The 10,000-nt window shown below is 47.7% G+C and overlaps 1 protein-coding gene across 1 annotated transcript in view; it reads left to right on the top strand.

Annotated features, from left to right (window-relative positions):
• The first annotated feature begins 4,784 nt into the window (after positions 1-4,784).
• LOC118283309 (spectrin beta chain, non-erythrocytic 1-like) overlaps positions 4,785-10,000 on the top strand; it is a 73,540-nt gene continuing 68,324 nt past the window's right edge. Inside the window, exon 1 of the mRNA XM_035605143.2 lies at positions 4,785-4,934. The gene's annotated coding sequence lies outside the window, so the exon portion shown is untranslated. The remainder of the gene's footprint in view (positions 4,935-10,000) is intronic.

Here is a 10,000-nt window from a genome sequence, read left to right as displayed (position 1 = left end):
CGGGCCTCGTTACATAACAGCCAGGTCACGTGACCCGATCACCTGCCATCTGATCCAATTAAAATCACAGCGAGGGAATTCCTGATCGGCTGCCACGGCAACGAAAAGCCTGACACAGCAGGAACGGAGCTGCGGCGTGCGTGTGTGTGTGTGTGTGTGTGTGTGTGTGTGTGTGTGTGTGTGTGTGCGTGTGACACTGACACTCGCAGGAGTGGGTAGTCGCACTAAAATGATCTAAAATGTGACATCAAAAGTATTTTTTGTCATGGAAGCTCATTTAAAAATGTTAAAACATATAGACAATCATGTGTATTTGGTGTGTGTGTGTGTGTGTGTGTGTGTGTGTGTGTGTGTCTGTGTGTGTGTGTGTGTGTGTGTGTGTGTGTGTGTGTGTGTGTCTGTCTGTGTGTGTGTGTGTGTGCGCGTGTGCAAGCTCCCCGTGGTATTAATGTTGACCTTGTCGTCATGCCAACTCGCCTCGAGACAATACTCACACAACCAGGACGAGAGAGGAGGAGGTGTCAGTCGATAGGATCTTAATGTAATGACATATACTTACAACACACACACACACAGAGACGACGTCTACAGCAGCTCTGTCGTCGTCCGACCTTCAGCGACCTGCTGGTTCGTCTCCACACTCGTGTGTCACGTTACACCGACTTAGTGTCTCTCATTCAGTCGTCCACATTCAAACCGTGGAGGGACGGTGACGGTGGAAATACATACTGGTAATTTTGATGTTAAATCTCGAAAAATGAAACTCAAAAGCTGGTCGTGTAGGTCTTGAGTTCACTCGGCCGCACGGAAAGATGGCGACTGGATCTCCTGCGCGAAGGAAGTGCGTCACCCGTTGTGTAACCAACAGAAGACAACAGCGTTCTCCTGGTTTCTATCCCCCAGAGATGGAAATTGAGAGAATCAAGTGAACCTCACAAGATGAGGAGCAAACAGAAGAAGCTCTGGGACTTTCTACTAGATCAGTTAGTAACACAACCAGCTACGTATTAATGCGAGCAGACGTTGAACTCCGGGTTCGTTTGTTCACACTGTGATTTCCACGGTTGGTGTCTGTTCTGCTGCCGTTGAGTTAGCCACGATGCTAACGCTGACGCTACCTAACGCTTACGAGCCAGAAAACGAAGACGGAGCTTCAGTGAACAAACTTCTTTCTTCTTCCTCCGTTATCTCCAAAGTGGTGTTGACGACTTCCTGCGTCCTTACCGACGTCTTTACGACAGGGACCAAACAGTCATACCACCTGGAACCACTAGGGGGCGTGGAAGTTGCCTGTCGCCTCTTTAATTTACACAAACAAACACGAACCGCCAATCTGATGTTCACGCCCACTTCCCCCCGTCGTGATTGGTCGGCTGCGTGGAGGCGATGAAGGGGTTTGAACGATTGTTTCACTGTTCCAACAATCGAACAACAATAAACAGATTGTCTGGGGGGGAGTTTCCAGCTCGCCTTTGAACGTGTCGTTCAAAAGAGTTGTCGTTTCTAAACCGTTTGACATCGGACGTCGCTCGAGTTTCCTCCACTTCCTCACGCTCGCTCTGTCTCAGATCTGACGCCGAATGAACATCAGACAACAGATTCATTCTCCGCTGAATAATTAATAATTATTCGGTTTACAGTTAATAGCTTTATGAGGTGTATCCACTTTGGTTTGCATCAAGTTTCATGACCCTGCAGCGTGATGCTCTTTCTTCCTGCTGTGACAAAGTAAACAGTCAATCAGATTCATGTCAGTATATTCTAAATTCAGGTTCTTATGACAAAACAACAACATGTATATATAAAGAAGTATCTGAAACTCCCAAGAGTCTTTTCCTGACGTCTCTGAGGCAGTTCCCTCTTTTCCCACACTGCTTTCTGTCCACAAACGCACCCAAACGCAAGGCCTCCATATTTCTCCTCCTCCAACACAACTGCTTGAAAAACTGATGCGAAATGCAACGAGTTGTGATATTAATAATAATAATCTTGATAATAATGAGATGACCACCTACACACTCTCATGATTTCATGAGAGAGAGAGAGAGAGAGAGAGAGAGAGAGAGAGAGAGACCACCCACACACACACTTCAGTCAATGTGGAAAAGCTGGAAAAAAAATCCACTGTCCTCTTCCTCCTCCTCTTCTTCCTCCTCTTCCTCTCCCAGCAACCAGTTTGGCATCCCGCAGTGATCACCATGGAAACGCCACTCTGTCTGAAAGCGTTTGTGAGAGAGAGAGAGAACGAGAAAAGAAAAGTTGATTCCTTCTCTTTTCTGCTCTCCTGTGTCCTCTCCTCCTTTCCTTCTCTCCTCCTCCCTCGATCTGTTTTCTCTCTGAGTGTCTGCTCGACACTTTAACTGCCCACACAGTCTTATTCATCAGGACACACACACACACACACACACACACCTGAGTGGGTGCTGATGACAGCCAGCTGTTGCCAGGCAACGTGTTGCAGTTGAGGGAAACTCTGACATTTCACACACACACATCTTGTCTCCGCTTCTTTTCTGTTCTCGTCCGATTTAACGTCTAAAAGAAAAAACAAACAGTTTCTGTGAAACGTCGTACGATGGAACGCCGGAGCAGCTTCGAGGTTTGGTCCGTCCATCCTCCGACCTTCGACCTCCAGCCTCTGTGCTGGTGACCTTCGACCTTCTCCTCACTGTCCTCTGCTTAAAAACAAATATGGCCACTGCGCTCTGCTGGACCTTTCAGCATGGTGTCTGGTGTCTGAGTGATAATCCCCTAGGAACACACACACACACACACACACACACACACACACACACACACACACACACACACTGACCAGTCTGTGAGCCCAGAAAGAACCTTCAAGGACGGATCACATTCTGCCAACGCACACGAACAACGCAACTGCAACTGCATGTCATTGCAGCTGGACGTCTACCAGACCCTGAATGCATCGCTTCTCACACACACACACACACACACACACACACACACACACACACACAAACAAACAACTTAGACTCAACTGAGAAACTGATTTAATGGTTTTGATGTGAGGAAAAGGAGATGATGATGATGGTGTGTGTGTGTGTGTGTGTGTGTGTGTGTGTGTGTGTGTGTGTGATGTCAGAGGATGAACACACACTGAACTGGCTGTTACCACCCTGCTGTGTTCAAGTGCATCTTTTATTAGAGGACGTGAGAGTTCCTCTGTGGCCTCAGAGTCTCAAATTGACACTTTCTTTCTTTCTTTTTCTTTCTTTCATCACTAAACCGAGCGATTGTTGCAACAGACCAACTCTTAAAAATTCATATTCCGCGCAGTTGCAGCTTTTGACAGAACTTTTCCAAATGTAGAATAAATGATAATAAAGATCTGAAGTATACACAGTGGGAGCGAGTCTTGAGATTAGGATGAAGGTGAGATAATCTGATGATTCAAATAATAAACAACAGTTATTTAACTTTTAAAACTAAATTAAACCCATTTTAAATGTTTGTGACGTTTGAAGTACTTTTACTTCATTACTTTATTAATCTTCATCTTGTGATGATGAGATTCACAGAGTCACATCAGTGGATGAAAAGTTGATTGACTGACTGATTCGGATTGATTCTTTTTCTAACGTTGGTAAAAATCTGATTTATCTTCATATGATTATGATAAAAAGGCCTCGTGTCTTTATGACATCAATATCTACAGTGTTCAGCTTTAACTCTCACTCAGAGTCTCAGTGTGTTTGGCATCGTCCGGTCTCTGCAGACCCCTCCCCGCCTCCCCCTCCTGTTTCCCGCTGGACGACTCTCCGCCCCTCCCTCTCTGTAGCTAGGAGCGCTTCATATCGATGCCACTGCAGCCCTGAGGGGTGGAGACCTACAACCAATCACATTTTAATCTTAACTAATTCAGGAAGGAGAAATAATGATTTGGCAATTTTTTTTTGGACAATTCTTATTCTTATTTATTTATTCTTATTATTATTTATTTATTTTTTAAATTATTGTTTTTATTGTTGTTGTTGTTATTGTTGTTGTTTAGTTCAAATAGAAGGACATATACACCAAAAGAAACATTTGTTTTTAGATTCATAGCTCAAATCAGAACTATACTTTGGTTTATAGTGGTTGTTTTAAACATGAACAAATTTTCAACAGAAATATAAATGAATAATGTTTTGACAGTTTTGATAATGGATTAAAAAACAAGACGGGAAAAAATTATAATTTTTTTGTGAGTATTTGATGCTTTTGATTTAAAATCATCAGTTTGGTCGTGATGAACATCTTTCAGCAATTTACTCCATTTAAAAACACAATCTACAATAATAATAATAATCATAATGATAATAATAAGCTTTATTAGTAAACTCACCGCAAAGCAAATGTGGTTATTAAACCATATTTATTGTAATACAGAGAAAAAAGATAGGAAGAAAATCAGACTTCAGTGGGATAGAAAAAGATAATGAGATGTATTCATATAAAACTTCACATTCACACACTGTCGGGGATCGAACCATCAACCTCCTGGTAAGTGGACGACCCGCTCTGAGCCACATGAGCTCAGGCGACGAGAGAAAACGTTTTCCCTGAAAAACACACACACACACACACACACACACACACACACACACACACACACACACACACACACAATCAAAGTCAATCATGTAATTTTATTTTATTTGAGTCATAATAAGCCTGTTTCCTTAGCACCGCCCCGCCCGGTGTTTCTGGGTGTTTGAATCGAGCGCGCCGGCCGCTGCAGTCCGGGCCGCGGGGGGAGGAGGGGGGGAGGAAGAGGAGGAGGAGGGAGGATGAAGAGGAGGAGGAGGAGGATCTGTGGATTTGAGGATCCGCTGCCGCTGCGTTGTTTCCTCTCCGGGCTCTCGGCGGTCAGTCGGTCCGTCATCGTCCCTCCATCGGGACTCCGCTGCGCTTCTGTCGGCCTCCAGGTGAGTGAGAGCCGCGTCGGGCCGAGTCGAGTCGAGTCGAGTCGAGCCGAGTCGAGTCTGGCTCCGAGATGTTTGGTTTGATTTTGCAGTCGAGCCTCTGCACGGATTTGTTTGATTGGGGAGAATCATCCACATCCGCTGCCCCCCCCCCCCCCCCCCCCCCCCCCCCCCCTCTCTCTGGTTGTCCTATCCCGGGTTAGAGGCTGCTTTTCCCGGGTAAACTCTGTCAGTCCTCGCGTGAAACCGGCGGGTCGCGGGCGCACGGAGAGGCCGGGCAGCGAGCCCCTTGTGCCGGGCTGCGTCTCTCCACGAGCCCCCCCCCCCCCTCCATCGTGTTGTTGAACTTGCGCGCGCGCGCGCGTGTGTGTGTCTGTCTGTGTGTGTGCGCGCGCGCGTGTGTGTGTCTGTGTGTCTGTGCTGCTGTTGATGTTTTGTTGAACTCTGGTTTTATTTCCACTCTTTCGGATGGAGGGATTGTTTTCTTCTTCTCTTCCCTCCCTGATGGAGGATGATGATGAAGGTGATGAAGGTGATGAGGGTGAATGTGATGATGATGAATATGATGATGATGATGAATGTGATGATGATGAAAGTGATGATGATGATTGTGATGATGATGAATGTGATGAGGATGAAGGTGATGATGAAGGTGATGGAGGTGATGATGAAGGTGATGATGATGAAAGTGATGATGATGATGAAGGTGATGATGAAGGTGATGATGATGAAGGTGCTGCATGTGTCGGTGCAGGCGTGGTCTCCTCCTCTGACCTCAGGCCCGGAGCTCAAACGCACCAGAAGCTTCTCTCCTCTGCTGCTGGATCGTTTCTCTCTCTGATCACGTGACTGTTCGTGATTTGTTGTGATTTTTTAAAGTCTCTGATCTCGCCTCGTCACCATGGTGACGAGGCACATTTCACTGATCCGATGATCTGAGACAGTGAAATCAGGAGAGTGAGATCATCGCTGCAGCTGCGAGGATTTTCTGTTTTTGCGCAGAAATCCTGTAGTGCAATTATGTAATCAGATCCTCTCCCCCCTCCCCTCACTTCTCCCTCTTCCTCCTCCCCCCCCTCCCCTCACTTCTCCCTCTTCCTCCTCTTCTCTCCCTCCTCCTCCTCCTCCTCCTCCTCCTCTTATCATGCTGTCCCCCCCCCCTTCATGTCTTTGATGCAGCAACTGTGAAACATTTGGCAACTTGTTGACCGGAGCGTCTGAAATGTCACAGGAAGGTGTCGAGTTGTTCACGTCGCGTTGCTCCTGCTGATGCAACGTGAACTGTCGCAGAGTCAAACCTCACGTTAAATAAACTTTCATCCTTTTTTTGCAACTGTTTTAAATATGATTTAGATAATAAATTATATCTCAACTCCATTCTTTTTTAAATTTCTTTTATTAAAAGTTAGAGTTGTTGGACTTCACGCCCTGCCCCCACAGGGAGGTCAAAGGTCAGGGATTCAGAGTTTAAGGACACTGTGGGGGAGGAGGTCAAATTCAAAAATCTTTTGGTTTAATTGAAAAAAATCTTGAATGAATCTGCTGTGGAGGAAACTGCAGCAGATTTCAAAATAAAAACTCAGCAGTTTTATAGAATCATAATCTTTTGTCAGAAAAAGAGAAAATAACCTCCATCGTACTAACGCACGTCACGTGACCGTTCACGTCCACTGGTCACGTGGTGTAGACAGGAAGAAGCTGGTTGCTCAGGGACAGAAAACCCTCTGAAGGAGGAACAGCGACGGTGAAAACGTGGACGACGAGGTGGAACTGTTACCGACAGGAAGTGTAATTAGCGAAGCTTGGCCTTCACCCGCTGGTCGTCGAGTCGCGACCAACGAGAACCAATCAGGAAGTAGTAGAACGTGAGTCGAGTCTCCGTAGCAACGAGTGATGAGTTTTCAAACTGAGCTATTTCAGTAGCCTCCTGCTGCCTACATTACCCACAATGCATCTCCACCCCAAACAGTCAGAGATTGGGACGTCTCATGTTGGCTGGTGCGTGGATGTTAGATGATGATGATGATGATGATGAATCACTCGGTCTTAACAACATCGGTGGGAAAAAAAGTCAATAACATAATAACTAGATGAATGAATTGGTGATTTTCCAGTTGTCAGGAAATCCGAGCCGATGCCTCTGAATGTCTTGTTTTGTCCGAGTCCAGAAGAATCCCCAAATATTCGATTAACTGTGACTCATTGTGCTGCTGGAGAACTCGTGGAACTCAGAAGATCCAAATAGTCTCAGATTCGTTCTGATCGTTGAAGATCTCCAGTCTTGAACTTTAAGGGAAACCTGTGGACGTCATGGCACAAAGACGCGTGATCGTAACGTTCCTGAGAAACATTTTCCACGCGACGCTTCACTTACTTAGACGTGCTGATTCCAGGACCCGTTGAAAGAAACGAGGCAGGAAGTAGTTTTCTCTTTATGGGAAATGTGGTTTCAATCTGGAGAGAAACTCCAAAATACTGAACGCAGCATCTTTCAAAAAAAAAAAAGCACCTGAACATGTGTTTTTCAGAACCCGGTTCTCTCTGGATTTAGAGGTCGGTTCCCTTTTTCTGTTCATACGTCTCGTGATGAACTGATTTATTCATGAGATCGCGTGCGTTCGCTCAGTTTGTCACTTGTGACCTGGAACGACCTGCAGCGGCGCTCTGAAGGGAATCGACGCTTGTGGCAGGAAACGGGAACTCTCCTCCCCTGATCGCCCCGGTCCTGGCCCTGGCCCTGGTCCCGGTCCTGGTCCTGGTCCCGGTCCTTGTCCTTGTCCAGGTCCCGGTCCCGGTCCTTGTCCCGGTCCCGGTCCTTGTCCTGGTCCCGGTCCTGGTCCCGTCCCAGGTCCGGGTCCCGGTCCCGGTCCTGGTCCCGGTCCCGGTCCCGGTCCCGGTCCTGGTCCTGGTCCCGGTCCTGGTCCCGTCCCAGGTCCGGGTCCCGGTCCCGGTCCTGGTCCCGGTCCTTGATGATGATGCAGCCCGGCTCGGGGCCCGGCCGGTGTGACGCAGAGCGAAATCGGGGCTGTAAATCATCGGCGCTGCTGCAGCGTCGTCGTCTCCGAGTCCGGAGCTTTCTGCCTCGTCGTCTGAATAACACCAACGGCTCAGAGGAGGAAGATTATGTAACTGGAGACAAACTGACAGAGTCTAAAAACCTGGACATGCACTTTTAAAATAGATAGATACAAAATCTGAAGTGTAGAATTCATCCAACGGATTCACGGTCAAACATCTGGAAGTTCTCACATCATACGGGCAGAAACATAAACACGTCTGCGCTGATGTGTCTGTGATCTTCATTATCTGGCTCTTATTGTTATTATCATATCACGACTTCACCGCTTTTAAACTGTTTCATGAGGTCAAAGGTCACGCACATCAGAAAAAAATGTGACAGTTAATCCTTGAGAGGATTTATAGAAATATGTGTTTTTATTTCATCACTGTGGCTTTGGAACCGAAACTATTTCATAGTTGCTTAGACGGTTGTCGGGACAGTTGCTGGTCAAGTTGTCGGTCCGGTTGCTGGCCCGGTTGTCGGGACGTTTGTATGTCCAGTTGTCGGGACGGGGCGGAGACGCTGCCTGTGATCCACCTGTGTTCAGACATTCGGCTCTGACTCATTGCTCTTGTCACTAAAAGCAGATTTAATAAAGTTGTAAAGGGGTAATGGACTCAAACTGAGAGTTAAGTTGATCAGGAAGTAGCTACAGGGAACACAATGTTGGTTCGTTTGATAAATCGACAGGTGAATTCTGGGAAGTGTAGTGAAGTTATTCAACTTAAGAAACTGAGGATTTGTGGTGAAATGTCCCTTTAAGAGAAGAGCAGGGAGGTGAGTTTTATTTTCAGAAACGAGGCCAATCGTCAGTGCTCCTGTCGTCCTTCTTCATCCTCCTCTCCCTCCTCTCTCTCCTTCCTTCTCCTGCAGTCACCCCCTCGTCACCTTCGTCCTTCTTCATCCTCCTCTTCATCCTCCTCTCCCTCCTCACCTTCGTCCTTCTTCTCCCACCTCGTCCTCTTTTCCTTGTCACCTCTGTTTCAATCCTCCCTCCCTCCGCTGTGTTGCCTTGCTCCCTTTTTCCGTGAACAGAACTCAAGGGCGTGTCACTCCAGCTGGAACGAATCAAAGCATTGTCTCAGGATAAAATAAATAATATAAAATGAAAACTAGAGGCCGAACAGACGACACGGGAGAGAGAGAGAGAGAGAGAGAGAGAGAGAGAGAGAGAGAGAGAGAGCAGGGAACTTTATCTGGAGGCCCCCGAGGATCGGAGGGGAGGCGAAGGAGAGGGTGATGGATGGAGGGAGGGAGAGGAGGAGAGGGTGGGAGTTGAGAGAGAGAGAAAACAGGAGGATTTGGGAGGAAGATAAAAGCAGAGCTGAGCGATGGAGGGATGAGGAAAGAGGACGATGGAGGAGGAGGAGCGACAAAGTACAAACGACATAGAAAATCTTAGAAATGGAGAGAAAAGTGTGAATGGATTGAAGAGGAGGAGGAGGAGAAGGTGAGGGTGAGAGGAGGAAGAGGAGGAGGTGAAGGTGAGGGTGAGAGGAGGAAGAGGAGGAGGAGGTGAAGGTGAGGGTGAGAGGTGGAAGAGGTGGAGGAGGAGGAGGAGGAGGAGGAGGGAGGAGGAGGAGGAGGAAGAGGAGGAGAAGGTGAGGGTGAGAGGTGGAGGAGGAGGAGGTGAAGGTGAGGGTGAGAGGAGGAAGAGGAGGTGAGGGTGAGAGGAGGAGGAGGAGGTGAAGGTGAGGGTGAGAGGAGGAAGAGGAGGTGAAGGTGAGGGTGAGAGGAGGAGGAGGAGGAGGACAGGACTTGGACGTACCAGCTGTGAGAGGGAGGAATGTTCTGGAACATGTCCAGCAGACAGGAAGTGGAACAGTGCGACAGAGAGGAGGGCGGGAAGGAGCGAGGGGAGGGGGGGAGGAGGCGGAGCCAAAACTTCAGCTAAATATAGAGGCATGTGTTGGAGTCGACCGTCACCTTCAGCGAAAAAACCAACGGCGTCACAGTTCCGTGTGTGACCTGGAAACAGCTGCAGGCGGAACGAGAGCCGCTCCTCCGC

Source organism: Scophthalmus maximus, chromosome 10 (assembly GCF_022379125.1).
Source record: "Scophthalmus maximus strain ysfricsl-2021 chromosome 10, ASM2237912v1, whole genome shotgun sequence".
Taxonomy (NCBI): Eukaryota; Metazoa; Chordata; class Actinopteri; order Pleuronectiformes; family Scophthalmidae; genus Scophthalmus; species Scophthalmus maximus.
This window is presented reverse-complemented; position numbering and strand designations above follow the sequence as displayed.